This window comes from Erinaceus europaeus, chromosome 7 (genome assembly GCF_950295315.1).
Source record: "Erinaceus europaeus chromosome 7, mEriEur2.1, whole genome shotgun sequence".
In the NCBI taxonomy this organism is placed as follows: Eukaryota; Metazoa; Chordata; class Mammalia; order Eulipotyphla; family Erinaceidae; genus Erinaceus; species Erinaceus europaeus.
The window spans coordinates 14,633,229-14,660,896 of record NC_080168.1 but is presented as its reverse complement, the minus strand read 5'-3'; the positions used below and the strand labels follow the sequence as shown (position 1 = coordinate 14,660,896).

The following is a 27,668-nucleotide window of genomic DNA, read 5'->3' as shown; positions in this document are numbered from 1 at the left end:
TTTGCTCCGCCTTCCGGCCCTGAGAGGCCCCCTATAGGTCATAGCCCCTCCTCTCTCGCCCCACCTCCCGCCTCTGGGTGGCCGCAGATAGGTCACAGAGCACCGCTCTCGTCCCGCCCCCGCCCGCCTTGCCCTTCGCAGGCTAGGCCCCGCCCTACGTCCAGGCCCCGCCCCTTAACTTGGGCCCCTCCCCGGGCCCGCCCTGCGCGGACCCCCCCACCCCGCGCCGCGCCCGCACCCCACCCGCTCGGCGCCGGCCCCGCCCCGGCGCGGGGACCACCCTCCGCCAGCCCGCGGAGGCGGGGGCCGCGCTCCGGGCGCTGTCTGCGGGCTCGGCCCCTAGCCGCGGGCTGAGCTGCAGACCGGCGGAGCGCCGCAGGAGCCCGCAGCCACCATGCGAGCCAGGTAAGCGGCAGCGGGGCGCCCCCAGGCCGCCGACGTGCACCCCTGGAGCCCCGACTTGCACCACGGGGTGGCCGACTTGCACCAGTGGGTGGCCGATTTGCACCCCTGCGTCCCCAGCATGCTCCCGGTGATTCCTAGTGTGCTCCCCCGGACCCTCGGTGTACTACCCCGGACCCCCGCCGAGCACCCCCAAAACCTCACGGAGCACCCCGCTTCCGCGATCGCTCCCCGCGCTCCAGTGGGGGCTCCAGCGGGGGCTCCAGCGGTTTCGGGGAGCCACCCGCGCGCCCCGCCGCTGCCCCGGTCGCCTCGGACACCCGGGACACCCCGGCGCGGGCAGAAGGACCAGGGCTTCGGTCTGCGAGCTCCCTGTGCTTCCCGCAGACCACCAGCCCGACGAGGGGGGCCCCCTGGGCGAACGCCCGACTCCCCGGGGGAGCGAGTCAGGAGGGGGCGTGCTGGCTCGCGGGGCTTCGGGGCACCGCGGAGGGCGTGGGGGAGGAGGGGCGCAAGATCCTGGGTCAAACTTGTTGGTGACAATGCATATTTCAACTTCTGGGGACAGTCCGTCTTGGGGCAGGCACATGGAGAAAGCTCGACTCCCGCTTGGCCGCCCTGTGACCCCGCGGCCGTGAGGTGACAGCGCGGGCGGCGGCTGGGGACCCGGGAGCCTCGCCGTGTCCCCGGGCTGCGGTACCCGCGGATCGCCGGGCGCCTCGGGGACCCAGGCTTGCAGACGGGCACCCCGGGCCAGCTCTCACGCCACCCTCTTTATTTCCCCCACCCCCGCCTCCCTGGTGCAGCAGATGGGCTCAGCGTGCTGTGCCGATTGGAGTAAGTTCGCCCAAGTTTTGTCGCGATCCCCAAAGCCGGATCTGCTCCGGGGACAACGGGAGCAAACAAAGAGAAGCCAGAGACAGAACCGGCCCTGCGCCCCCAGCGCCTCCTTCCTGCCTGAGTGTTTACACGCGGGCCGGGTGGGTCGGTGAATCACACCCCGGCCTCTCTCACCTGAATCCAGGGGAGCCCATTCCTCCTCTTCTCAGTGCCTTTGCCTCTAAGCACCGAAGTTGGGGGGGGATGCCTACTCTGGCTTCCTTGCTTAGCTGGAGACCCCCCCCCCCTTTCCAAGGGGAAGGTGTTTATGCCTGTTGTCTGCAGGCCTGGGAGTGCAGGGAGTTTGCTGGCCTTTTGTGGTGTAAGAATGCAGGTAATGATGTTCCACATGTTTCTGGGGGCCCGTAAAAACTAATGGGTGGTTTGTAAGGCGTTTTGACCTCCTGATACAGAGTGATTGCGTTGGTGCCACTTCCAGCTGACTCTTATCCCCAGCTGTGAGTGGATGGCAAGTGAAGCAGCCTAGGTCCCCTGGTCCCTAAGAGTCCCATTTTATGCTGGGTGCCTGGTCCCTCAGGTCCCACCAGCAACCAATGTGTGTGTGTGTGTGTGTGTGTGTGTGTGTCTGTGTGTGTGTGACAGAGCCCTGCTCCTGGCACTGTGCCTGCTCACGTGGGGACAGGGCAAGGGGCATAGCTGGGAAGTCACCCCTGATGCTCAGGCCTGCTGCTGGCCTGGCTGAGGGACCGAGTTGGGATGGGGGGGGTGGTGGGGACGACGGGACAGTTAGTCCTGGGAGGAGGAAGCAGAGTGGCCAGACCTGGCTCCTGGGCCTCCGTTTCTGCTCTCTTGTTTACAAACTGAACAATGGCTAGCCCTACCCTGCAAGCTTTCTTTTCCTCCTGTTGTCCCAAGTCTCAGTGTCCTTTGAAACTGGGGTGGGGTTGGGGTTGAAACTGGGGTGGGGTTGGGGTGGGGTTGGGTAGCACCTTTTCCTGGTTCTGGTGGGAGGAGAAATGCCATAGGGGGTGGGGGGCTGGGTTGCCTCCATCCTCCCCAAGCCCCAAAGAACCTGAGACAGCAGCCTGGTCTCCAGTCCTACCAGAGTTTATTTATTTATTTTTTTTCCCTCTATCTTTCCTGCCAACACTTTGATCTGTTCCTGGTGTCCTCTCAGAGCTCAGTCTGGCCACTGGGGCAAACTCAGAAAAGTGGGCTGTACAAGGTGTAGACTAGAGTTCTGAAGCCGCGTGTGTTTTCTGTTGTGTCAGGCTCTCACTTTTCTTGGAGTGGAGAGGAAAGGAGTCCTGCACATTCCTCCCTCCTGCTAGTATCTTCGACCTCCCCCATCTGGCTACTGGTACTGCCTGGGGCAGTCAGAAAGGAGGAGATTCTTATTCCAAGTTCGCTTCCTCTCTGATCAGAAGATAAGCTAATGTATGTGGCTTAGACTCACACCTTTGGGCTCTGATCAGAACCTGCTAGGTCTCCTGGTGTGTTTGTGTGCAATCTCTTCCTACTGAGGCCTGTATCTACTTTTGAGGAGAGCCCTCGACAAGGCTAAGATGCGTTAACTCGCCCCTCCCCCCAGTTGGGCACTTGGCTGCCCCCTCAAGACAGCCCCTCACTCCTTCACCCCTACCCCCTGGCCTTCCTTGGACAGAATAGTAGGAGCTTTAGCAGAGCAGGTGGCCTGTGTCCTTTTGCTTTGTGCTTTTCTTTCTTTTTTTCTTCCTTCCTTTATTCCCTTACTGTTTTATTGTTGTAGTTATTATTGTTTTTGCTATTGATGTCATTGTTGTTGGATAGGACAGAGAGAAATGGAGAGAGGAGGGGAAGACAGAGAGGGGGGAGAGAAAGACAGACACCTGCAGACCTGCTTCACCACCTGTGAAGTGACTCCCCTGCAGGTGGGGAGCCGGGGTCTTGAACCGGGATCCTTATGACGGTCCTTGCACTTTGTGCCACCTGCACTTAACCCGCTGCGCTATAGCCTGACTCCCGCTTTGTTATTTTCTAAGGGACACCTGGACAGGCCAGAGTCAGCCCTTTGTGAGGTTCCCCAAGATCCTAGAGGCAGGCACTGGGCCTTATCTGCCCCCTGGTCACAGCTCCTGGCCACCAGGAATTGGGGGGGAGGGGGGGTGACGCCCAGCAGGTACGCCCAGCTCCTAGTGAGCCTGTGGCCTTAACTTCTAGCCAAGGATCGGGGTCTCCTGGCTCCTCCTGGCTTCCTGAAGTCCCACATCAAGGGAGGGGGAACCAGGAAGTGAAGAACCTTCTAGTCTCCGCGGGCAGCCTGAGGGCATCCTTACCTTACATAACCTGGGACCTGCTCTTGGGTGAGGGAGGATGTCTGTATGCAGCCTCCGGGAGTCAAGGACACACAGGAGGCGGTTCAGAAGTTGGGGTGACATCACTCAGTATCCAGTACCTCCTCCAGCCAGCCCAAGACCACTGTGGCAGGAGGGGGTAGTATAATTAAATCAAGGTCTGGGGTGTTGGGAAAGCTGGAGATGGGTAACCTCTGCCCAGGACTATGCCAGGTCCCTGTGTGCACACTTTAAAGACCTCCCCAAGAAGACAGCTGAGCAGTAGAGCACAGGACTTGCATTGCCTGAGGTTTCAGGTTCGATGCCTGGTACTGCACACAGCAGAGCCAAGGGGTGGTGCTGTACTTTCTCTCTCTCTCTCTCTCTCTCTCTCTCTCTCTCTCTCTTGCTCCTTTCTCATTCTTTGCTATCATGAAATGAAATAGTAGAATATTTTATACAGGTAGCATCCATCCCAAGCCAATGAGCCCCCGCTTTACAAGGATACATATAATGTCCTTCTGATAAAACAGGCTCAGTGAGTGCACGAAAGCTGGGGATTCAAACCTGTGTCCACCTGGGTTCTGATCACATCTCGAGGAAGCTCTCATGCACACTTTTGGGCCTGAGGACACAGCCTGAAAGCAGCCAGGGGCCCTGCCTCCTGTTGGGGTTGAGTGGTTGATGACAGCTTGAGGCTCTGGAAACCCAGATGGATGGAACGGGGCCCCGGCAAGCCAGGTGTTCTGGCGATGGGGTCACTAGAATGAGATTGTGATTCGGGGAAGGCCTGTGAGGTAAGGGTAAGAGAAGACTGCCTGCTGCCTTCCCCTACAATCAAATTAATGCCACCCTAATGAGATTATTCTTATCTGCCCCATAAAAGCTTATCTCTGGGGGAACTCTCTTTACTGGTGCCCAGTAGCCCAACTCTTGGGAACTGACTGAAAATAATCCTTTCTGTGAAGAGATTTCATGCATGTGCATTCTTATTAAATCATTCGTGCCCTCTCCCCCTCTTCCCCCAGTCTACTCTTTAGGAAGTTGGAAGCCCATTAAAATCTCTTTTAAGTCTCAAGCCAAGGGAGAAACTAGCTCAGCAGTATATGCAACAGACTAGCAGACTCTCATGCATGAACTGCCAAGGTTGAAGGTTCAATCCCCAGCATCACCATAAACCAGAGCTAAACAGTGCTCTGGTGAGAAAACAAACAAACAAACAAACAATCAAACAAATCTCTAAATCCAAAAAAAAGAATGCAAGTGTTTTCCTTTTGTAGCTTCTCTGATGATGTGGTGGGAGGCTTCAGAGCAGACAGAGGGTAGATAAGCTGTGAGAGAGAAAATTCTGATTGTGACACCAGTTCCGTCAGGGTGACTTCAACTCTCCCTCTCTGAGGGAACCTCTCTCTGGTCCTTTGATCTTAGAGTCAGGCTGCCTGCCCCAGTGCCAGGAGCTCCCAGCTGGGACCCTTGATCTGTGGTTGGATAAGGTGAAGACTTGGCTTCTGCTTTGTGGTACACCACACCACACCACACCACACCACACCACACCACACCACACCACACCACACCACACCATAGCATACCACACCACACCACACCACACCACACCACACCACACCACACCATACTATAGCACACCACACCACACCACACCACACCACACCATAGCACACCACACCACACCACACCACACCACACCACACCACACCACACCACACCACACCTTAAAATCACCCAAGAGCTTTAAGAACAAACAAACCAAATGAAGACCTAATGCAGCCCCCTCATCTCCAGATTGACCCGAATCTCGGAGGGTGGGGCCCAGACATGAGTGGTTTTTCACAGCTGCCTGGCAAACTCCTCATCGGGGTTCTGGTGTCTCTCTGGGAGTGAACCCTTGTGATGGAGAGAATGTGTGAGGGAGGGAAGTGGAGGATCACGGTAGTCTCTATCCTGCGCTTAACACAGAGAAAGTGTTTTAGCAGAAGATTCTGAGGGGAAGAAGATCAGGCTTTTAGAAGACAGAGAGGGCCCAGGTGGCACCTCATTCTCAAGCATGAGTTCCTGAGTTCTATCCCAGACATCAGATATGCCAGACTCGTGCTCTGCTTTATATGTTGTATTCTCTCTCTCTTTTACTTTTTTTTTTTTTTTTTTGCTTCCAGGGTTATCGCTGGGACTTGGTGCCTACACTATCAATCTACTGTTTCTGGAGGCCATTTTCCCCCATTTTTTGTTGCCCTTGTTGTTATTGTTATTTTTATTATTGTTATTGCTGGATAGGACAGACAGAAATCAAGAGAGGAGGGGAAGACAGGGGGAGAGAAAGACAGACACCTGCAGCCCTGATTCACCACTTGCAGAGTGTTCCCCCTGCAGGTGGAGACTGGGGGTTTGAACCTGGGTCCTGTGCATTGTAACATGTGTGCTCAACCAGGTGTGCCACCCCCGGCTCCTATGTTGTATTCTCCCTCTCTCTCTCCCTTTCTTATCAATAAATAAATCTTTAGAGAGGGGCATACACCTCCCTGGTGACAACTGTGCTATCTGCTGACTGGTTCTCTTGTGAGTGGTGACACACCTTGGTTTGAAGATGACGCTCCTCTTGGTGGTGGCCTGCTCTGCTCTGGAACAGAAGCAGGTCTTCCTGGAAGGTCCTCCTGCGCTGGAGGAGCAGATGGAAGCTTGTCTAGGATCGATCAGTGTCTCAGATGTTAGAGCAGAGGGCTGAAGAGACAGCTGACTGGGGCGGGCACAGGCCTTGCATGTACGCAGCCCTGGTTCCAGCCACACAGGAAGTGCCGTAGTATCGTAGTATCGGAGTGACCTCCAGCCCTGTGGTGTCTCTCCCTCTCTCCTGTCACTCTGAATGAGAAAGCAACTTGGAGGGGGTGAGAAGGCATGTGTGAAAAGGGAAAGACAATAAAACCCTTACATGGGAGAGCTTCCCAAGTAAAGGACAGAGGCACTCTGGGCCCAGGACAGTGAGGGCGCAGGCACAGGGCAGGCGGGCGGGTGGTTATTCTCTCTCTGCCTGGGGAGCAGTGCATCTTGCTAGCACTGCAGAGATCTCCTTGGAGGCAGCCAGCGCGGGAAGGGAGTGTCCTTAAACCTGTGAGTCAGTCTTCTTTACAGGCCCGGGACTGGGGAGGTGCCAGGCCCTGGGGTGCAGAATTGAGGGAGGTGGCTGTGACTGTGCGGTCTGCAGTCAGGAGAGAGGGCAACCTTGGGCTGCAGTTTTTTGCACTTGAACCCTAGAGCTTGGACAGATGGAACCCCAGTGGCTGGGAGATGGGAGATGGGACAGGAAGGCCCAGGGGGTGGAGAGCCGGGCGGTTGGGGGCCGGGGGCACATCTCCTGTGTGTCTCTGAAGCTATTGGTGAAGGTTGGGGGTGGGGGTGTGGGTGGTAGAAGAAGGCTGGGAGCCCCACATGGGACACCCTAAAGCCTGGAGGACTCTGTGTTTGGCTTGTTAGAAGCTCATGATTGTGGAAGTGGGGAAGCTTCTAGAAAAAAAAATAAAATAGAAAACACGGAGCCTAGGCCACTGAGACCAGTGTTCGTGATGCAGAAAATAGGACTTCTATTTGAGGGGGTCAGGGAGGCCGGTGGGGGTACCACAAGGGAGCAGTGGGTGAGAGGGGCCCGAGGCACCTTAGCAACAGAGCCTGTGGGTGGTTATCATGGGGAGGAGGTGGCTGTGGAATGTCCCAGAGGCCTTTTCATCATGAGCACCTGTATCTTGTCTTCACTGCCATGGTTGGGGGGAAGGGGGTTGGGTGAGGCTCTTGGTCCTCAGGCCTAACTGAGGCTGACCCCCAAGGACAGGAGCTGGTGTCGAGTGAGGCAGGACACTGTTAGGTGGCAGCACTGCATTTTATTTCTCTTTCCTCTTCCGAGCTGGCAGGTGGAGAAAGAACTTGGGGAGGGCAGGGGTAGCTTAATGGTTATGCCCACACTCTTAATGCCTGAGGCTCTGAGGCTCTGAAGCCCCATGTTCAATCCCTAGCACCACCCTCAGCCAGAGCTGAGCAGTGCCGGCTGTCTTTCTCTCTGTGTTTCTTTCTCAATAAAATAAATAAACCACCAGAACAGCCCAGGGTTGGGGTAGAGCTGCAGGAGGAGGGGCACCGTCAGTTCCAGCCTAGGTATTTTCATTGTTGAATATTTTTAGAGCGAGAAAGCCAGGCACGTGGTGTTCAGTTGCTAACTGGCCGCTCGGAGCTAAGTTACCATTTGGGGAGAGACACAGGCACTTACACTCAAAATAGCCACATGTACCCCCTCCCCGCTCCTCACTGGGCCTCAAGATTCCATTGCTCCCTGCAGACCTGTGTTCTTTCCTTCCTTGTTATTTTAGACACACACACACACACACACACACACACACACACACACACACACACACACACGAGAAATAACAGCAGCTCTCCAACTTTGAGCTTTCTCTGGTGCGGTGCATGGTGCTCCTATGAGGTGGCTGTGACTCGAACCCAAGTCCTCTGGTGTGGTAAACGGGGTGAGCTGGCTCCTGGCCCCCACATGCATCTTTTTAACATGGGGAGACTTTTCTGCAGGTCCAGCTTCTCTGCGTGTTTCTTGCGCTTTCCCCCATGTCAGGCACTGGGCTGAGTCTTTTGTGAATGGCTTTTTCTTTCTGGATCAGTTGAATAGGAAGCAAGTTTTGCGTGAGATTCAAGGAGCTGCCGTGCCCGTGAGGAACTCAGTGGTTAACTCTCTGTCACACGGCCTCGCTCAGTGTTTTTGTCCTCAGACCCTCACTGAGAGGTGGGGTGGAGTGACTGCAAGTACTGGAGGTATCTCAGTGTTTGTCTTGGGACCTATTTGCTTTGGGGGGACATGACAGAATTCTGTTATCCCTCTAGGCTGGTTGGTCTTTTTGGCAAGTCTGCTGACTTTCAGCTTTGGCCTTGGGCATTTATTTTGGGACCTCTTTGAGAATTGACTCTACTGGGGGTGGAGGAGACAGCATAATGGTTATGCAGTCAGACTTTCATGCCTAAAGCTCTGAGCTCCCAGGTTCAGTCCCTAGCACTATAAGCAGGAGCTGAACAGTTTTCTGGGGGAGGGAGGAGAGAGAGAATTGACACTTGTACCTGTGAGGTATGATGCTAGTCCGCACCTGGCCGTGTGGCTGGGGAGGGATGTGTGGACCTCACTGCTCGTTCCCTCTCGCCTATCCAGGCCAGGACTTCCAAGGTTTCTGTTGCCTCTTATGCTCGCTGAGGCCTTTTCGTCAATGTTGGGTCAATAGTGACTCTTTATCCTGCCATGTTTTACCACCAGGATTCTGCCGAAGTGCAGGGCTTTGGAGCTTTTCATCCTGATCTGCTTGCAGCAGTGCTTGCAGAAGGTCTGGGTAAGAATTAGGAAGGACCTTGGTACTAGTTCCATTCCTGAGGTTGCTGGGGGTGGAGTCAGAAGCCCCTGTCCCAGAGATAGGGTGCTTCCAGGGCGGGGACCAGCGGGCGGTTAGCTACTGGCTTTTATTTGTTTGTTTTCATAGAGATAGAGAGGCAGAGAGTGAAAGAGACCACAGCACCAGAGTTTCCCTCAGGGCATTGGAGGCCAGGCTTGAACCTGGGTCACGCATGTGGCAAAGCAGCACACTATCCTAGTGAGCTATTTCCCTGGCCTTTAGCAGCCATGGGTGAGCACTTCCTGTGCCTCAGTTTACCAGGATGTGCCCTGGGACTTGGAAACATCTTACACTAGATATCCTCACTTTCAAAATCTGTAAATTGTTTGAACTCTGGCTTCTTGCCCCATCTCCTTCCCTTCCTGGAGATTTTAACAATTTAGGCGTTTTGTGAGAGATGGAGACATGGGCACTGCAGGAGAGCGAACTCAAGACTCACACATACAAGTCCTGTGCTCCAGTACTGAGCCGCCTCCCACACGGCTTTCTTTAGAAAATCCTCTCACACGGCCCTTTTATTTCCTTTCTTCTTCCCTCCCTCCCCTCCTTTCCTGTTTTTCTCCTTCTTCCCCTCCCTCCTTTCTTTCTTTCTTTCTTCCTTCCTTTCTTTCCCCTTCTCTCATCTAGTCCCATTCTTTCCCCTTCCTTCCCTTCTTTCTTTTTTAAAATTGTCTTTTTAAATTTTTATTTACTGGATAGAGACAGCCAGAATCGAGAAAGAAGGGGGAGGTGGTAGAGACCTCGCAAAGCTTTCCCCCTGCAGGTGGGGACTGGGGGCTTGAACCCAGGTTCTTGCACACAGTAACATGTGCTCTCAGCCAGGTGTACCACCACCTGGCCCCCATTTATTCCTTCCTTCCTTCCTTCCTTCCTTCCTTCCTTCCTTCCTTCCTTTCTCTTTCTCTAATCTATTCCCTCCTTCCCTCCCTTCCTTTCACTCAAGTGATCACACGTTTATTTTAGAAACAGCAGAGAATGCAGGAGCAGAACAAAGCTGCCTCCCAAACAGCAGAGAATGCAGGAGCAGAACAAAGCTGCCTTCCGTGGAGCTCCACCGCCCTGCTGACCAAGCTGTTTGTGTCTGTCACCTGTCAGCCCTGCTGGGGGACCCCCCCTGGGGGACCCCCCCCCTGGGCCTGCAGAGCAGGCAGGTGGCAGAGTGGGGAGCGGCTTGCTGTGTGCCTGGCCCAGAGTCACTTTTCATTGTGTGTTTGCTGAGTGAATGCTGTGCTTCTGGTCTCAGATTATTGTTTTATTTTTTTATATATTTTTATTATCTTTATTTATTGGATAGAGATAGCCAGAAGTCAAAAGGAAGGGGCAGGCAGAGAGAGACACCTGCAGCCCTGCTTCACCACTTGCAAAGCTTCCCCCCTGCAGGTGGAGACTAGGGGCTCGAACCTGGGTCCTTAAGCATTGTAACATGGGCGCTCAACCAGATGTGCCACCACGCAACCCCTTTGTTTTTATATTTTTTATTATCATTTATTTATTGGAAAGATACAGCCAGAAATCGAGAGGGAAGGGGAGACAGATAGATTAGAGAGACAGAGACTCCTGCAGCCCTGCTTCACCACTTGTGAAGCTTTCCCCCTGCAGGTGGGAACTGGGTCAGATCGTTGTTAAGGGCCAGGAGATGGCTTGGCTGGTAGAGCACCCCCATCCCCTTGCTGTTAGAGGCCCTAGGTTTGAGCCTCAGCACCACCACGGACGGTGGTACGATGCTCTGGTGTCTCACCTCGCTCTCTGTAAATAAAAAGTGAGAGCAGAGAGGGCTGGCAGGCCACTCAGAGGGGCGCACCACGTGCTGGAGGCCCTGAGCCAGGATGGAGTTAGCTCTGTGCTGTGGCCCTCTCAGCACGGTCTTCAGCCTCATAGTCCGAGTTAGCACTGCTCATTTGCCCTGCTGGGAGGGCGGATATACTTGCTATTGGAGGGGCTTTTTATTCATTTTATTTATTTATTTTGGATAGCAACAGAGAAGTTGAGAAGGAGGGGAGATAGAGAGGGAGAGAAAAAAAGAGAGACACCTGCAGCCCTGCTCCACCACTTGCTTCCCCTCCTGTTGGTAGGGACCAGGGGCTTGAACCTGGGTCTTCGCTCGCTTTAGTGTGTGCGCTTCACTGGGTGAGCCACCACCCAACTCCTGGAGGGGCTTTTAAAGCTGTTTTTTTTTTTTTTTTTTTTTACAAAACTAGAGCTCTGAGGCCACTCTTGGACTTGCCTACACACACACACACACACACACACCACCCTCCACCCTTCACCCCTGCTGCAGAAACACTAACCAGCAGAGAAAGCCACGGGTCTCAGGCCCTAAAGAACATGTCTCAGGCCCTAAAGAACATGTCTGTTGGGGTCGGGTGTGTTGGGGGGAGTCTTTGGGGTCCCCACTGTCCAACAAAGAGTGCTGATGTCCACACTGGCAGTAGCAGCCTCTCCAGCCCGTGTCATTCTGAGCACGGTGTGCTGTGTGGGCCAGTGTCACTGATCAACCCTGACAAGTGACATCAGAGGGTCCAGACTGGAATCTGGGGGCTCAGTGAGGGGGGATGGCCCTCCAAGCCTGGAGGGAGGCTATGGTCTGATGCCAGATGCCCTCACGCCCTGGGGAAGGGAGACAGCCCTTCCCTGGCCATGTCATGGGAACCTGCAAAGGAGCCGTGGCCCCTCCAGGCTTGGCACCTGCTGTGCCGTGACTCACCACTCCCTGGCTGTGGCATTAGGTGGCACTCTGGGGGCATCTCGCTCAGCCTGGAGTGCTGTGGGGAAGCTGGGAGGAGGGGGCTCCGTCACTCTGGTTGCATGTCTCGGGTACCAGGTATACCCTCATGGAGTTGTAGGGAGAGGCTGAGGGGTCCCCTCAATTGGACCAGCAAGCTGGAGGCTTGTGGTCACTTCTTGGGGACATTGTCCTAGTTCTGGGCCCTTCTGGTGAACTCTTGGTGGACTTGAACTCATTCCCTTGACCGTGTGTGTGTGTGTGTGTGTGTGTTTGCGCGTGCGCACCCTGCTTCACTGCTTGTGAAGTGTTTCTCATGCAGGTGGGCTAGAACCCAGATCCTTGTGCAAGTTCTTACACTTAGTACTATGTTTTTTAATCTTTTTTAAATATATTTATTTGTTTATTAGAGACAGCCAGAAATTGAGAGGGAGGGAAGTAGGTGACAGAAGCAGAGAGACACCTGCAGCCCTGCTTTCTTTCCCTTTGCAGGTGGGGACTGGGGGGCTGGAACCTGGGTCCTTGTACTTTGTAACATGTGTTCAACCAGGTGTGCCATCACCTGCCCCCCTTTTTTCACCAGAGCTGCTCAACTCTGGCTTATGGTGGTACTGGGTATTGAACCTCAACCTTTGGTGCCTCAAGCATGAAAGTCTTTTTTGCATAACCATTATGCTGTCTCCCCAGCCCCCACACTTAGTACTATGTACACTTAACTGGGTGCACTGCCCCCCATTATTAAGCCTTTATTTATTTTAATATTTATTTATTCCCTTTTGTTGCCCTTGTTGTTTTATTGTTGTAGTTATTACTGATGTTGTTGTTGTTGGATAAGACAGAGAGAAATCGAGACAGGAGGGGAAGAGGAGGGGGAGAGAAAGATAGACACCTGCAGACCTGCTTCACCGCCTGTGAAGTGACACCCCTGCAGGTGGGGAGCTGGGGGCTAGAACTGGGATCCTTGCACTTTATGTCACGTGCACTTAACCTGCTGCGCTACCGCCCGACTCCCTATTAAGTCTTTATTAAGAGTTGTTAGGGGCTGGGCAGTGGTGCAGCTGGTTAGGCACAAACACTACCATTTTCAAGGACTCAGGTTCAAGCCCTCACTCCCCACCTGCAGGTGGGAAGCTTCACACGCAGCCCTTTCTCTCTGCCTCCCTATCTCCCCGTTCCCTCTCAATTCCTCTGTCTCTGTCCAACAAAATAAAGATAAATTATGTGAGTTTTTATACTCCGTAAAGAAAAGAGAGTTGATGGGGAGGTGGAGAATTTCCAGTTCCAATCACATCAGAGGGACCCCATGAGATGAATGAGGGCTCCTCTCCCCATCAGTTCAGCCCAGATCATCACTGACTATACTGTGCAGCCCCCTTCCCCTGGACTGAGACGCTTGGGGGGGCGGTGACTGAGTGGCATCCCCTAGGGCCTCCTATTGGGATTCTGTGTTGGACCCCGTTGAGTGGCTCCCTCCCCATCTTCCAGGGGAATCTCTGAGTCATCCCCTCCCCCTTCTACAGGACCAGCAGCTGTGCTCCCTGCTCAGCAGACAGAAAGGGCAGACAGAAAGGACAGAGCAGGAGGTGGGCAGGGGTGGCCATCTTGGCCTTGAGTGAGATTGGGCTGAGCTGGGGTGGAGCACCTCCATCCTGGGAGGAAGAGCGGGGTAGGAGCAGGGCCCCCATGGGGAGCTGGGCCCCAGGGCACAGGTGAGCCAGGCATTCAGAGCTGGCGATTGGGACACCTTGGGGGATGTTTCTCATCATCCCTTGCCTCCTGGTCTTTGGTGGGAATTGCAAACAGAGCTAGGGAGGTGAAGGGGGACTGTGAAAAAAATCAGGGGGCTGGGCAGTGGTGCACCGGATTAGTACACAGTGCCATATGCAAGGACTGCGATCTGAGCCTGCACTGCCCACCCACAGCGGGAAGGCTTCACAAGCTGTGAAGCAGGTCTGCAGGTGTCTCTCTGTTTCTCCCCTTCTCAATTTCTCTCTGTCCTGTAAAATAAAATGAGGAAAATGGTAGGGGTGGGGAATGTCTGCCGGGTGCAGTAGCTTCCTTGTTCAGCAATAACCCTGGTGGCAATAAAAAAATAAAATTTAGGGGGGAAAAATCACACTTTCTTGAGTGTGAAAACAGGCAGCCAGGTTTGGAGTGGCTGGTTTTTTTTTTTTGTTTTGTTTTTTTACCAGAGCACTGCTCAGCTCTGGTTTATGGTAGTGTCGGGGATTGAACCTGGGACTTTGGATTCTCAGGCACGAGAGTTTCTTTGCATAACCATTATGCTATCTACCCCCGTGGGGTAGCCGTCTTCAGCCTCCTCCCCATTCCCTTTCATAAAACAAATATAAACTGAGCTTTGGATGTCCTGGGGAGAAAGGGCAGAAAGCAAAGAGCTGGCAGGCACTGCAGAGCACCTTCTCTGAACGCTGATGGCCCTGGGGGCGAGGAGCCTGTCTTCACAGAGCAGGGAGCCCAAAGTCCGGGGAGATGTTTGCTTTGTGTGGGGCTGCTTCTGCTGCCTCTGTGGGGCCCCAGCTGAGAATGAATCCGCTTCTCACCCGCCTGCTCTGGCCGTGGGCACTGTTGCGTGCCCACTCTGTGTCCTGCCCAGAACCTGAGGTTAGGGATGACACTGGCTCCTCTGTCTTCATTTGCATGTCAAGAGTGAGTCATTTGCACTGAAAGAGGCCACAGAGTTCACCTGAGTGTCCGAACATTACAAACCTGAGCCCTTTGGGTGTGTGGAAGAGGACAGACCTGACCCGACAGTGGGGGGGGGTCACAGTTCCTGGCCCTTGCCTGGTACTCCCACCGTGAGCTATCCTTTGTCCTTGCGACACAGGTTTCTTCATGTGTCTTTTACTTACTTACTTACTTACTTAATTAATTTATTTATTCCTTTTTGTTGCCCTTGTTTTATTGTTATAGTTGTTGTTGTTATTGATGTCATTGTTGGATAGGACAGAGAGAAATGGACAAAGATGGGGAGAGAAAGACAGACACCTGCAGACCTGCTTCACCACTTGTGAAGCGACCCCCCTGTAGGTGGGGAACCGGGGGCTCGAACCAGGATCCTTACGCTGGTCATTTTGCTTTGTACCACCTGTGCTTAACCCACTGTGCTACCACCTGATCCTCCTTCGTGCGTCTTTATCTCTGCCTGTAACCACTTCATTCTTGCCCCCACACGTGCTCCTATCTCTCTCAAAGTTGGGGAAGGAGGCCAGGTGGAGGCACAGCTGGTTGAACACACACTTGACAGTGTGGGTTCAGTGTTTTTCAAACTGCATCTGTCTGTTCACATTTTCTGCTAAGATATGAGCATTAAATTTACTTGCAGGGGCCAGGTGGTCCACACCCAGTTGAGTGGACATGTGATCATGGCCAAGGACTTGGGTTTGAGTCCCCACCTGCAGGGCAGAAAGCTTTGGGGGGACAGTGGTGAAACAGCGCTGCAGGTATCTGTCTCTCTCCCTCTCAATTTCTCTTTGTCTCTATCCAGAAAAAATATATGATATTAAAAAAAATAAAGTTACCCGCAAGATGAAAATCCCAGTGAGCTGATTGACTATCAGGACACTGGGAGCTCATCTCTAAATGGCCAGTTTAGAAGGAGGTATTCCTGCCAAGAGAAGAAGGGACAAGCCTTCCCCTGACCTCACCCCTGGGAAGCCACCTTCTGCCCTCACAGTGTCGAGAGCTGATGCAGCTGACAAATGACACACAGAAAACTCACACATGAAATCTGAGCCTTGAGCCGCCCAGAGAGGACAGATGGGGCCACTGGCTTTGTGGTGTGTGTGTGTCGGGTGGAGGCAGAGCTAGGCTTAGCATGCACGAAGGCTGCCTGCAGGAAGGCATGTGCTCTAATTCCTGGAACTCCAGAGAGAAATCACAGGGGTCTTTCAGAAATGGTGAGCTTTCTACTCACAGCTTTCAGCCTGCTCTTCTCCCTCAGCTATTGTGTAGGGGACCCCATCCAGTTTCTGAGTTCCTTTCCTGGGAGGGGGGGCCTTGTTTTCAAAGCATCTTCATGACTCAGCATTGATGTCAAGCAAAGCCCCCCCCCCCCACTTTCTGGGCACACCCCAGCATTGCCCTCCTACCCCCTACCCTTTGCTCACCAGGCTCAGAGATGCAAAAGTAGTCTCAGTGCTTCCCAGAGAGCCTCCCTTCTCTGAAGTCTGAAGTCAGGGTGTTTTTTTTTTTGGGGGGGGGTGTTTGTGGGTGTGAGGTGCTGCCCACAGGAAGTAAGAGCCAATCTCAAGTGTGGCCTGTCAGGTGTGGTTTTGGAAAACACTGGAACTTTCCAGAAAGAATATTTCCACTAATCTCAGAGGTTTTAGCACAGGAGACATTCAGCAGCTTTATGGCGACTTTGGGGGGAAAATTGTCCTTTGGAGATTGATGATTGAGGTGATTCCATGTTGCCGTCTTCCCAAAAACCCTGTTGGGGGGGCAGGGTGAAAGTGGATGGGTGGACCCTTCCCACCTCTGCCTTTCTTTCACCCTCTCTCCTGCTTGTCTGCCTCAAAATGTGGTCAAAGAGATTGTACTGGGGTTGGGAGACACCTCACATGTTACAGTGCAAGCCTTATCATGCAGGAGATTTAAGTCTCAGCACCATGGACAGCACTCAGGTAGCCTCTTGGGTGGTGGAGGTGGGCTGTGGGGTCTCTCCTCTCAGCACCATGGACAGCACCCAGGGAGCTCCATGGAGATTGGAGCAGTGCTGTGGCCAACCCCCCCTTCCTCTCAGCACCATGGACAGCACCCAGGGAGCTTCATGGAGGTTGGAGCAGGGCTGTGGCCATCCCCCTGTCCTCTCAGCACCATGGACAGCACCCAGGGAGCTTCATGGAGGTTGGAGCAGGGCTGTGGGGTCTCTCCTGTCAGTACCATGGACACACAGAGAGTGAGCCAGGGGAGCTTCATGGATGTTGGAACATTGCTGGAGAGCCTTTCTTCTCTTTCTCAATAAAGAATGAACAAATTGACCTTGGGCTTTGGCTGTTCAGCAGTGATGCTGTGCACGTGTGCAACAACTCAAGTTGCTGTTTTGTAAGAAAGGGCATAGTGTATGGTTAGGCCTCTCTGGTGGGCAGTGGTTGCTGGAGGTGGGGGGAGTATGGAGATCTCCAGGCAGTGGGGGAGGAGGGCCAAAGCTCTTAAGTGGGTTGAGGGAGGTGGGTCCAGCTGTCCAAGGTCAGCATCAGGCTGTGTACCCTTATTAATTTGCAGTTAGGCCTTTCCTTCTCAGCCTAGGGTAAAAAAATAATCAGCAGGACCTCACAGCCTAAGCTGTCTTCCTCGGTACCTGACAGACCCCCCTCTAAGTGGCCAAGGTCATCATCATACAAGGAGCCTCAGGAGCTGTCACAGCCACTGATAAGGCCATCAAATGCCCTGTGAGATTCAGGGTGGGAGAGGGACACTGGGGGGTGGTGGGGATGGACTGAGGACATTTAGTCAAGAGTGAACGAACTCCCCTCAGTAATGATGCTCTGGCATCAGGCTGTAGACAGGTGAGCTCTCCTAGAGGGAGTGCTTAATCACTCAGGGCATCTGGGAGCCCCTGTCTTTCTCCTTAGGACTTCCATGCAAATCTATTATCTAGACTAAAAGAAAGCAAAATTTAAAATAAATAGCTCCCCACCTATGGGGGAAAGCTTCACGAGTGGTGAAGCAGTGCTTCAAGTATCTTTTTTTTCTCCTTTTCTATCTCTCCCCCTCAATTTCTCTCTGTTGGTCAATCATTAAATAAGTGACCAGTTTCTTGGAGAAAAAAAAAGTGCTATTTAAAAATAAATAGCAACTGGGGGACTAGCTCAGCTGGTGGAGTGCAGGACATGCAGGCCTGGGGCACCTGGTTCACTCCTTGGAGCCACAAATAACTGGAATGGTGCTGTGTCCTTTTTCTCTCCTGTGTAAAGTAAAATAAATGTATTCTACAATGGGGAGGTGACTCCAAGGTGGAGTGCAGGCCTTGGTGGCATGAGGTCCTGAGATCAGTCCCTAGTACCACATAACCCAGAGTGATGCTCTCATCCTCTCATAAGACAGAAAGGTAGAGGGGGGCCACAGGGTGGTGCATGTGTTAGCATGTGCAAGGATCCAGGTTCAAGTTCCTGGTCCCCACCTTGCAGGAGGGCAGGGGCTTTGTGAATGGTGAAGCAGTGCTACAGGTATCTCTCTATTTCTGGATTTTTCTCTTTTTAAAAATTTTAAATTATCTTCTATTTATTAGATGGAGATAGACAGAGGAACACTTGCAGCCCTGCTTCACTACTCTCAAAGCTTTCCCCCTGCAGGTGAGGACTGGAGGCTCAAACTCAGGTCCTCGTGCACTGTCATGTGTGCACTCAACCAGGTGCGCCACCCCCCCCCCCTCATTGCTCATTGTCTCTATGCAGGAAACACTGCTTAAAAGGGTGGACAGATGGATACGTAAATGTATGAATAGGGTGGATGGTTAGAGCTGAGTAGACAAATTGGTAGATGGAAGGGAAGGTGTCTGAATGGATGATAAATCAGTGGATGGATGGGGAGATGGGGAGATAACTTGAATGGATAGGTGGACGGATGGGTGATAGACTCTTTCTAGAACTGCAAGAGCGGCAGAGAAGCTGTTGGGAGATGGGGGTTCATACCATGGTTCTCAGGTGAGGTGCGGCCTCGACACCCCGTCTGCCTGCCACATCTCACCCCACCTGGTGCCAGGCTCTGGGTCCCTGCCATCGATGCTAGCAGTTCCGGACACCCCTGCCAGAGAGAAATCCGGCACCTGGCAGCCGCAATGTGCTGTCTTCTGGGCTGGGCTGGGCTGTCTTTCTGCATCATGTCCTCTGTCCTTTCTGGGACTGGCCTTCGAGTGAGCTGCTGTCCCAGCCAGCTCTCCCCCTCCACCCCCCAGCACAACTTGCGTGCACCCTCACTCACTCTCATCACTTACCGGGAGAGTTTGAGAAAGGGCAGGGAGCGTGGACAAGGGCTTAGCGGAGGAGAAGCCTTCTCAGCCAGAGGGGGAGTCCCTGCCTTGAGCTGCTCAGATTCTAGGGACGTGGCTTCCACGGCAGATTCCATCCTGCAGGGTGTGTGTGTGTGTGTGGGGGTGACTGGGATCAAGATTTTGTCAGGTGAGAAAATTCAGGTGGGAACCTGGACTTGTACCCTGGTTCCCACCTGCAGGGGAGAAGCTTCACAAGCAGTGAAACAGGGCTGCAGGGGTCTCTGTTTCTCTCTCCCTCTCTCTTCCCTTTCTTTCCTGAGTTCTCTGTTTCTATGCGATAAATAAATAATAAAAAGAATACAAGGGAATGGGGTGCACATGAGTACAGCTTGAGTCCCAGCCTGAACGGGACGAGGGGGCGGTGTGGTGGCAGGTGTCCTTGGCTTCAAGGCTCCATTGAGGGCTTTATTTGCTTGGGCTTTTCTTTTGTGAGGCCAGGTACTTACATATGTCTGATGTTTACCACTCCAGGCTGGTGTGTGTGTGTGTGTGTGTGTGTGTGTGTGTGCGTGCGTGCGTGTGCGTGCGCGCACGTGCGCGCGCACGCATGTGTGAGTGCTTATCTTTTTTTTTTTTCCTCCAGGGTTATTGCCGGAGCTCGGTGCCTGCACCACGAATCCACTGCTCCTGGAGACTATTTTTTCCCCTTTTTGTTGTCCTTATTGTTTTATCATTGTTGTGGTTATTATTATTGTTGTTGATATTGATGTCATTATTGTTAGATAGGATGAAGAGAGGAGGGAAAGACAGAGATAGGGAGAGAAAGACAGACACCTGCAGACCTGCTTCATTGATTGTGAAGCGACCCCTCTTCAGGTGGGGTGCCGGGGGGGGGGGGCTCGAACTGGGATCCTTACACTGGTTCGTGTGTTTTGCGCCATGTGTGCTTAACCCACTGCCCTACGGCATGATCCCCGTTATTTATCATTTATTGGATAGAGGCAGAGAGAAATTGAGATGGAAGTGGGAGACAGAGATGAAGGGAGAGATACTTGCAGATCTGCTTCACCACTTGTGAAGCTTCTCCTTTGGCAGTGGGGACTTAAACCCTGGACCTTGTACAGTGGTGTCAGGGAGCATCACTGCCTGGCCCCCACACTGCTATTTTTTAAAATTTTCATTTATTTTTTATTACCACTGCTGTTGGTGGCCATTTTTCCCCTCCTTCTTTATTTGAGAGAACAGAGAGAAACTGAGAGAGGAGGGAAGGCAGAGAGGGAGAGAAACAGAGAGAGACACCTGTAGACCTGTTTCATTGCTTGTGAGGGGGCTGGCTGAGGTCACCGGGTCTTCACGGCTTCCTGGGCCATGCCTGATACCCCTTCTGTGAGTCTCTTCCATTAAAACTTGTAATTCTTATTATTGTTCTGATGGAGCAAGGCCCGCAGGAACGGTGTGTGTATGGGGGTGGGGGTGTCTCTGATCACTGATCTTTTGTTTTCCGATTTGGGGTTTTTAACCAATTAGCTATTTCTCAGAGCCCTAGAGATGGTATAGTGTATGTAGCTCCAAACTTGTATGCCTGAGTTTAATCCCTGGCTTCTAATGTGCTAGAGTGATGTCCTTGTTCTCTGTCTGTCTGTCTATCTGTCTCTAGCTCCACCTCTGAACACATCGCAGCAGTGCTTGCTCTCACTACCTCTGGGGTCTCCCTGTTTTGTCCTGTCACTCCCATGTGGTCCCTGTTATCCAGCCCAGGGCCTCACATGCAAGGCATGTCCTCTACCATGGAGCCGTCCTCCACTCCTGAATTTTTTTTTCACTTGAATTTTATTTAATTATTGGATAGAGACAGTGAAAAATTGAGAGGGGGAGAGGGAGATAGAGGAGATAGAGGAGAGAGAGACAAAGACAGAGGGCTGGGTGGTGACGCGCCTGGTTAAGAACACAAACCGCCATATGTAACGACCCAGGTTCAAACCCCCTCTCCCCACCTGCAGTGGGGATCCTTCACTAATGGTGAAACAGGTCTGCAGGTGTCTTATCTGTCACCCTCTCTGTCTCCCCTCCTCTCTCAATTTCTCTCTGACCTGTCAAATAAAAGAGAGAGAGAGAGAGAAAGGGAAGGAGAGAGAGACAAAGAGACACCTGCAGCCCTGCTTCACCACTTGTGAAGCTTTCCCCCCTGCAGGTGAGGACCAGAGGCTTGAACCCTGGTCCTTGAGCATGGCATGTGCTTCACCAGGTGCCCCAAGGCCTGCCCCCTACTGCCTCTGGGTTTGTTTTTGGTTTTCAAAACAAACAAAATTCCTGGCTATTCAAAGCAAACTCCTACTTCTCACTGACCTGGTTCTTTCTGTGGTGCAGCCCCATCTCCTGACTTTGGCTCATTTTTCTTTCTGAATTCCAGTTCTTTGTGGGTTTTTGTTTGTTTGTTTGTTTGTTTTTTCTTTTCCCCTGGGAGTGTGTGTGTGTGTGTGGGGGGGGGGGTAAATAATCAGCCTTTCTTAGCCCTCTGTCACTTGCCCACGTGTCTTTTTTTAAAGTTGAGGCTGTTTCTGCCGCCTGGGCTGTTTCTGCCGCCTGTGCTCTTAGGGCTAGTTCTCAAGCCTTGGCTTCCCGGCCATGCCCTTGTGCCAGTGACATGGAGACCCCACCCTGGGGTGTGGAACCTCTTCCTGCAGGAGTCCCTGGAGTCAGTTCAGAAAATCAGTGAAGCCAGACTTGGGGTCCGTGGCCAGCATGCCCACCCCTCCCCCCCAGCCCCCCTCCCCCCAGGCTTGGTGGTGGCCTCCTGTGGTGACCCCTTTACTGTTGGAACCCAGACCCTGGAGGAATGTGCCTGGTGCTCTGAAAGGAATGCATTCCTGGGGAAAGTTAAAATTAGACTGCCCACTTCCTGCCATTCAGTGAGGCTCTGGCTCGAGTTTGTTTGCTCAGGGAGTCTTCACCCCTCCGGAATATGGGGTGAAGTCATGGTATTTGGGGCCCACGGTGACCTGTTCCTATGGTGATCTTTGTTGTCTGGGATCCCAGGCTTGGCTAGCTTGTGGATTCCTGCAGGATCCTGCTGGGATGGATAGAAGAGGTGTTCCAGGACAAATCCCTAATGGGAAGCCTTGTGTTTGTTTTTTAAGTGGGAAATAATTACTCCTTTGCTTGATGTACTCTTCCCTGGGACACAAACCTCTGCCCTTGACATTGGACTTCTTGGGAGGAGCCCCTCTGGCTGATACAACCTGGGCCCCCCCTCCCCTGCCCAGGGTTGCTGGGCTTTGCAGATCAATAGGCCTGGTGCCCTTGAGCATCTGTTGTGGGGCCAGAAAGAGCTTTTCTAGCAGGACATGTACTTGATCATGCCTGAGACCTAGGGTTTGAGCCCCTGCATCACCTGAGAAGCACCAGGGCACCCCAGGAAGCTCCATGAGTCATAGAGCAACGCTGTGGTGTCTATTACCCTGGTACATTCAGTGCTTGGGATTGAATTGGGAACCACGCAAGTCCAGTGCTAACCCTTGAGTCAACTCCTTAGTTGATTGCATAGGAGGAGAGGAGGAGGAAGTCTTATTTAAGAGTATGCTGGGGCCCTTTTTCACAGTAGCCAGAGTGGAAGCAGCCTAAATGCCCATCATCAGATGACTGGCTAAAGAATTTATGGAATATAAATTCCATGGAGGGAGTCGGGCGGTAGCGCAGCGGGTTAAGTGCACATGGCGCAAAGTGCAAGGACCGACATAAGGATCACAGTTCAAGCCCCCGTCTCCCCACGTGCAGGGGAGTCACTTCACAAGCAGTGAAGCAGGTCTGCAGGTGTCTGTCTTTCTCTCCCCATATCTTTCTTCCCCTCCTCTCTCCACTTCTCTCTGTCCTAGCCAACAATGGACGACATCAATAACAACAATAATAACTACAGCCATAAAACAATAAGGGAAACAAAAGGGAATAAATAAATATTTAAAAATTTAAAAAGTAAATAAATAAATGCCATGGAATACTACTCCGCAATCCAAAAAAAAAAATGATATTGTGTCCTTTGGAACAAAATGGATGAACTGGAGGTGATGGTGCTTAGAGAGATAAGAGATTTAAGACCACTACTGGATGCTTACACTCACACGTGGAATCTAGGGAACTGACACACATGAAACAGATAAAAGCAGAAACAAGTGCCCTGTTAGCTGAGCGATCCGGTGGCTACCTCTGAGAGGTGGGGATGGGGTGGGAACACAGCTCTGGTGATGGCTGTGGGGTGGAGCTCTACCCTGCAGCCTTATAGCCTTGTAACCCACTGTTAATCCCAAATCAAAATTAGAAAGAGCCAGCTGGGGGCCTGGAGATAGCTCAGCGGGTAGGGCAGGTGCCTTACCATGTGTGTGACCTGGGTTCGAGGCCCAGCCCCTGTGACATGGTGTTGCCATCAGTGGCTCCTTCTTCCTGTCATGAAAACCCACATTCATGAGCCCCGGGCATGCTACATAAATGAATAAATAAAAGCAGATGGGCTATTTCCTGAGGCTTATTTCAGCCAAGAAGTTGAGACTGAGGGTTGGGGTGGAGGAGATATTTAAAAATGCGGCAGTCTTCTGACACCTGTGTTGAGACCTCAGGCTTCAGGAACGGCTTGTTCCAGCAGTCCTGTTGTGCCCCGTCGGCCTGTGTGGTGAGGGTCTGACTGTGGAGGGTCTGTCTGCACTGCTCTGTTAGTGAGGCTCTGACATTTGATGCTCTTCTCAAATGCCTTTCTGCCCTTTGTCCCTCCTCCAGTCAAGGCTTTAGAACTGCTGTAATATGGGGGTTAAGTGGGTTAAGCGCACATGACTTGAAGCTCAAGGAACAACGTGAGGATCCCAATTCGAGTCTTCCTCAGGAAGGGGAGGTCCTCCCATGGTGGGCTGTTGGCCTCTGTGGCAGGGGACTCCAGTCCCGAGTGAGAGCCACACCGTCAGGGTGTGGCAGGGGTGGTCTGAGAACCTGGTGGCAGGGTCCACAGCTGAGGCCCCCTCCAGTGCTTTGGCAGTGCAGTCTTCCTCGTGCCCCCGGTCCTGTCCACCTGCAGAAACCCCCTTTTCTGCACTGAAGGGTCAGCTCCCATAACTGCCCCCCCTGTCATGGGGCCACTGAAGCCTGCAGGCTTTGGTAATCCCTGGGCCTGAGCACATCAGCTCCCGAGGGAAAAGTGGCTTCTGGCGACATTGCCTGGCCTTTTCTGGAACCTCAGGCTTCTCTCCCCAGAGATGTCCCCGTGTCCACGTCAGCCCTCATGTCCCTGACACAGGAAGATAAGATGTCCCTGTGTGCCCATCCTCAGAACAGTGCCTCCTTTCTGGTGACTTGGGGTGACTTCCCTGTGTGTCCTCACACTGATGATGACACTGGCACCGTGTCAGCACCCCCCTTCCCCCCCCCCCGAAACCAGACGGACGGCTTGTCTGCGCCCAAGGCTTGGGGACAGTGCCCAGGTTGCCTGTTCCTCTGTGTTTGCACAAAGGACTCATTCTTACCCAGTCACAGGGTGAGATGCCCAGAACAATGGCCACCAGTGATGAGACGTGGCTGAGAGAGTCCCACTTGGCTGGGATGTGTCCCCCTTGAGGGGGGCTGGGGCTGGGGAATATTTGTCCTTGGAACAATGGCAGTCACCCTGAAAAGGAAGCATTAGCCCAGCACTAGCCCAGCATGGGGCAGGCACCCCCCACCCCCACCCCCCGTAGAAGGCTGCTAATGGTGCCCTTCTAGAATGTTCTCCTGGACGTTTCTGGGCCTTCCTTGGCTTTTCTTCTCTTGCTGGCATGGCAGGGAAGTCGCTATTTTATGTAATCTGGACAGGATGTGCACGGCCTTCGTGTATAAAAACAATGGGCCTCCTCCCTGGGAAGGGGCTTGTGTGTTCGCATGTGCTGGCTGAGAAAGGGGCACTGGGCACGGACGGCCCAGAGGCGGTGCCTTCGAGGGCCATGTGAGAGATACAGAATCCAGAGCACTGCTCAGCCCTGGCTGGTGGTGGTATAAGGGACTGAACCTGGGATCTCAGAGCCACAGACAGTGCTAATTCTTGCCTCTCTATCACCAACCCTGGGTGTGAAGTCAGAATACTTTGTTGTGAACTCTGGTTCTCCTGCTGATTCTGTTTGTCACTCAGACACGTGACCCAGCCCCCCTCCCCCAATGAAGTGGGCAGCTCCTCGACTCTACTCAGGCTTTTCTTGAAGCCACATACCTATGTAGATCATAAAAATCTGGGGCAGGGAGATAGCTCGCCTGGTAGAGCACAGACTTTACCATGCTCTGGGCTGTGAGCACAGACTTTACCGTGCACTAGGCTGTGAGCTGGAGCCCTGGCCCACCATGTGGGAGCACCAGGCACAGGGGAACATCACTAGTAGTGGAGTGGTGCTGTGATATCTCTCCTCTCTCCTTGTCTCTGTCTCTATCTCTTGCGCTCTATTTGAAAACATAAAATAAGAGTACACTGGGACTGGTGAGGTTGCATAGGAACGAAGCCCCAGCATAGCTCTGATGTGGAGAAGAAGAGAAGTCATAGATTATACACTTGGTGGGGAGTTGGGGGGTAGCGTAACAGGTTAAGCGCAGGTGGCGCGAAACGTAAGGATCCCGGTTCAAGCCCCCGGCTCCCCACCTGCAGGGGAGTCGCTTCACAGGCGGTGAAGCAGGTCTGCAGGTGTCTGTCTTTCTTCCCCCTCTCTGTCTTCCCTTCCTCTTTCCATTTCTCTCTGTCCTATCTAACAATGACATCAATAACAACAACAATAATAACTACAACAAGAATAAAAAACAAGGGGAACAAAAGGGAAAATAAATAAATATAATTAAAAAAAAAAAGGATTATACACTTTGCTGGGATTTCATGTTTGCTGGACTTTCTCCTCCCCACCTCCTGTGCTTTAGGAAGAAGAGATGTGCCTGGTGTCTACAGGCTGCTCTGGGATTGTGACTAGGGGAGCCAGGAATGCAGGAGCCCAGGCCCTAAGGTCAGTCCCAGTCTTGCCCACTGAAGCCTCTCAGGCCCACCCAGCCTTGTAAACATCTCCTGGTCCTGGAGACCTGGGTCTGTTTGGGCAGCGGTGACACCCACTAGACCCAGCTCCTTGCTGCTCATCTGACGCGCCCTCACCAGCCCCCACTGGCAGGAGCTCAGCCACAGGCAGTCTCTCTAGGTGAACCTGACAGGCCTGGCCCCACCTGGCAGCCTCACCGGGGGATTTGGACTGGGTGTCTCTTGACCCATTGCTGGGGGAGGTTGATGAGGAGGGGGTCGTGGGGAGTGTGGTTTGCTCTTTCTGTTTCAGAGTCCAGGTTGGGGAGGGGGCTGGGCAGCAAGGGGATCTAGGAAAAGGGACCAGCGTGTGTGTGTGTGTGTGTGTGTGTGTGTGTGTGTGTGTGTGTGTGTGTGTGTGTGAGTTGGTGTATGCAAATCCAGCCATATCTCAGGCTTAGAATGCAGGACTGAGACAGGGAAGTGCCCCTGGGAGTTTCTGGGAGAAATTTATTATTATTGTTATTATTATTATTATTATTATTATTGGGGGGGTTGCTTTCTGTCTCAGGTCTTGCCAGAGATGACGGAAATGGGATGTAGATGCTAGGCAATGTTTGTGCCCCGCTACCCCCCAGCACATACGCACGCGCTAACCTGTGCTCTGTTCTTTCTCTCCTCTCTCTCACCAGATCCCTGCTCAGCTCAGGCTTATGGTGGTGCTGGGGACTGAGCAGAGCCTCAGGCCTGAGAGTCTTTTTGCAGAACCATTCTGCTCTCTCCCCAGCCCCCAGGTGCTCTGTTTTCTTCTCACTTCTCAATATTCAGCAGGAGCTTGGCCTCAGGCCGGCTTTGGGCTTTGCTGCGGGGCCAGTGGGAGGATGCTGGAGTCAGTGCAGCTGTACCCCATTCCTAGGGGCCACCTAGGGGTCAAGTTCTGACCCCGTCATGTGACTGGTTTGACTGACTGGCATGGTCTCAGGTCAGGTGATGGGGGAGCACAGGTCTTGCCTGCCTGAGGCTCTGAGGTCCCAGTTTCAGTCCCTGGCACCACCATCAGCCAGAGCTGAGAGGTGCTCTGGTCCCTCTCTCGCTCAGAAAAATAAACAAATCTCTAGGAAGATGGTTTCTTGAGGTCCCCACAAATGCTACTACTCTAGGGAGGGGCTTTGGGGAGCTTCCTTTGAAAGACCCCCACAACCCTCTGGAACTGCTGGGCTCACTGATGAGTTGCCCACAAGTGATAGGAGTGGCGTGCAGCTTAGTGGGTGTGCCCACCAGGACAGGGCTCCTTGGGGGAACCCGAGCTGTGCCCCCTCCAAGGGCTATACAGGTGGGAGTCCAGCTCACATGAGGCTTCTGAACCACCACCCCGCCACACACACATAGACAGCACAGTCTCACACACGTGCAGAGTCCTTGGAGACCTGGACAGCTGCCGGCATTCCTGACATTCTGCAGATAAGGAGGCTGGGAGAGCACCTCCTTCAAGTTCAGAGGGTCACTCACTCTTAAGCAGCGAGCCCGGGTCACTCCCTCCCTCCTGTACCTGGAGCACTATGTTAATTTACTTCCCCCCAATATCTTTTATTTATTTATTTATTATTGGTTAGAGACAGAGAGAAATTGAGAGGGGCACTGGAGGTAGAGAGAGAGAAAAAAAGACACCTGCAACCTTGCTTCACCACTTGTGAAGCTTTCTCTCTGCAGGTGGGAACCAGGGGCTTGAACCTGGGTCCTTACACACTGTAGTAAGTGTGTTTAACCAGGTGTGTCACCGCATGGTCTCCATTAATTTCCATTTCATCTTGTGTGGTGCCAGAGTCTTGGGCAGGACAATTTCACCACACAGGGCCACCTTTTTCATTCTATTTCAGAGAGAGAGAGAGAGAGAGACTCATTCCACAGTACCTGAGCTTCCCCTGGTGGTGGTGTTCCTTCCACATGGTGCCAGCACTGCAGAAAAGGTAAGACATGTGCCCTACTGGATAAGCTGCCT

General features: G+C 53.0%; 1 protein-coding gene across 8 annotated transcripts in view; it reads left to right on the top strand.

The window, feature by feature from the left end:
- Positions 1–254: 254 nt before the first annotated feature.
- SH3BP4 (SH3 domain binding protein 4) overlaps positions 255–27,668 on the top strand; it is a 47,998-nt gene continuing 20,584 nt past the window's right edge. For 4 of the 8 annotated variants that reach the window (XM_060193834.1, XM_060193833.1, XM_060193832.1 and 1 more), the window contains exons 1-3: positions 255–405; positions 25,582–25,664; positions 27,551–27,636. The gene's annotated coding sequence lies outside the window, so the exon portion shown is untranslated. The remainder of the gene's footprint in view (positions 406–25,581; positions 25,665–27,550; positions 27,637–27,668) is intronic. The other 4 variants (XM_060193835.1, XM_060193831.1, XM_060193836.1 and 1 more) reach the window with 3 other exon arrangements.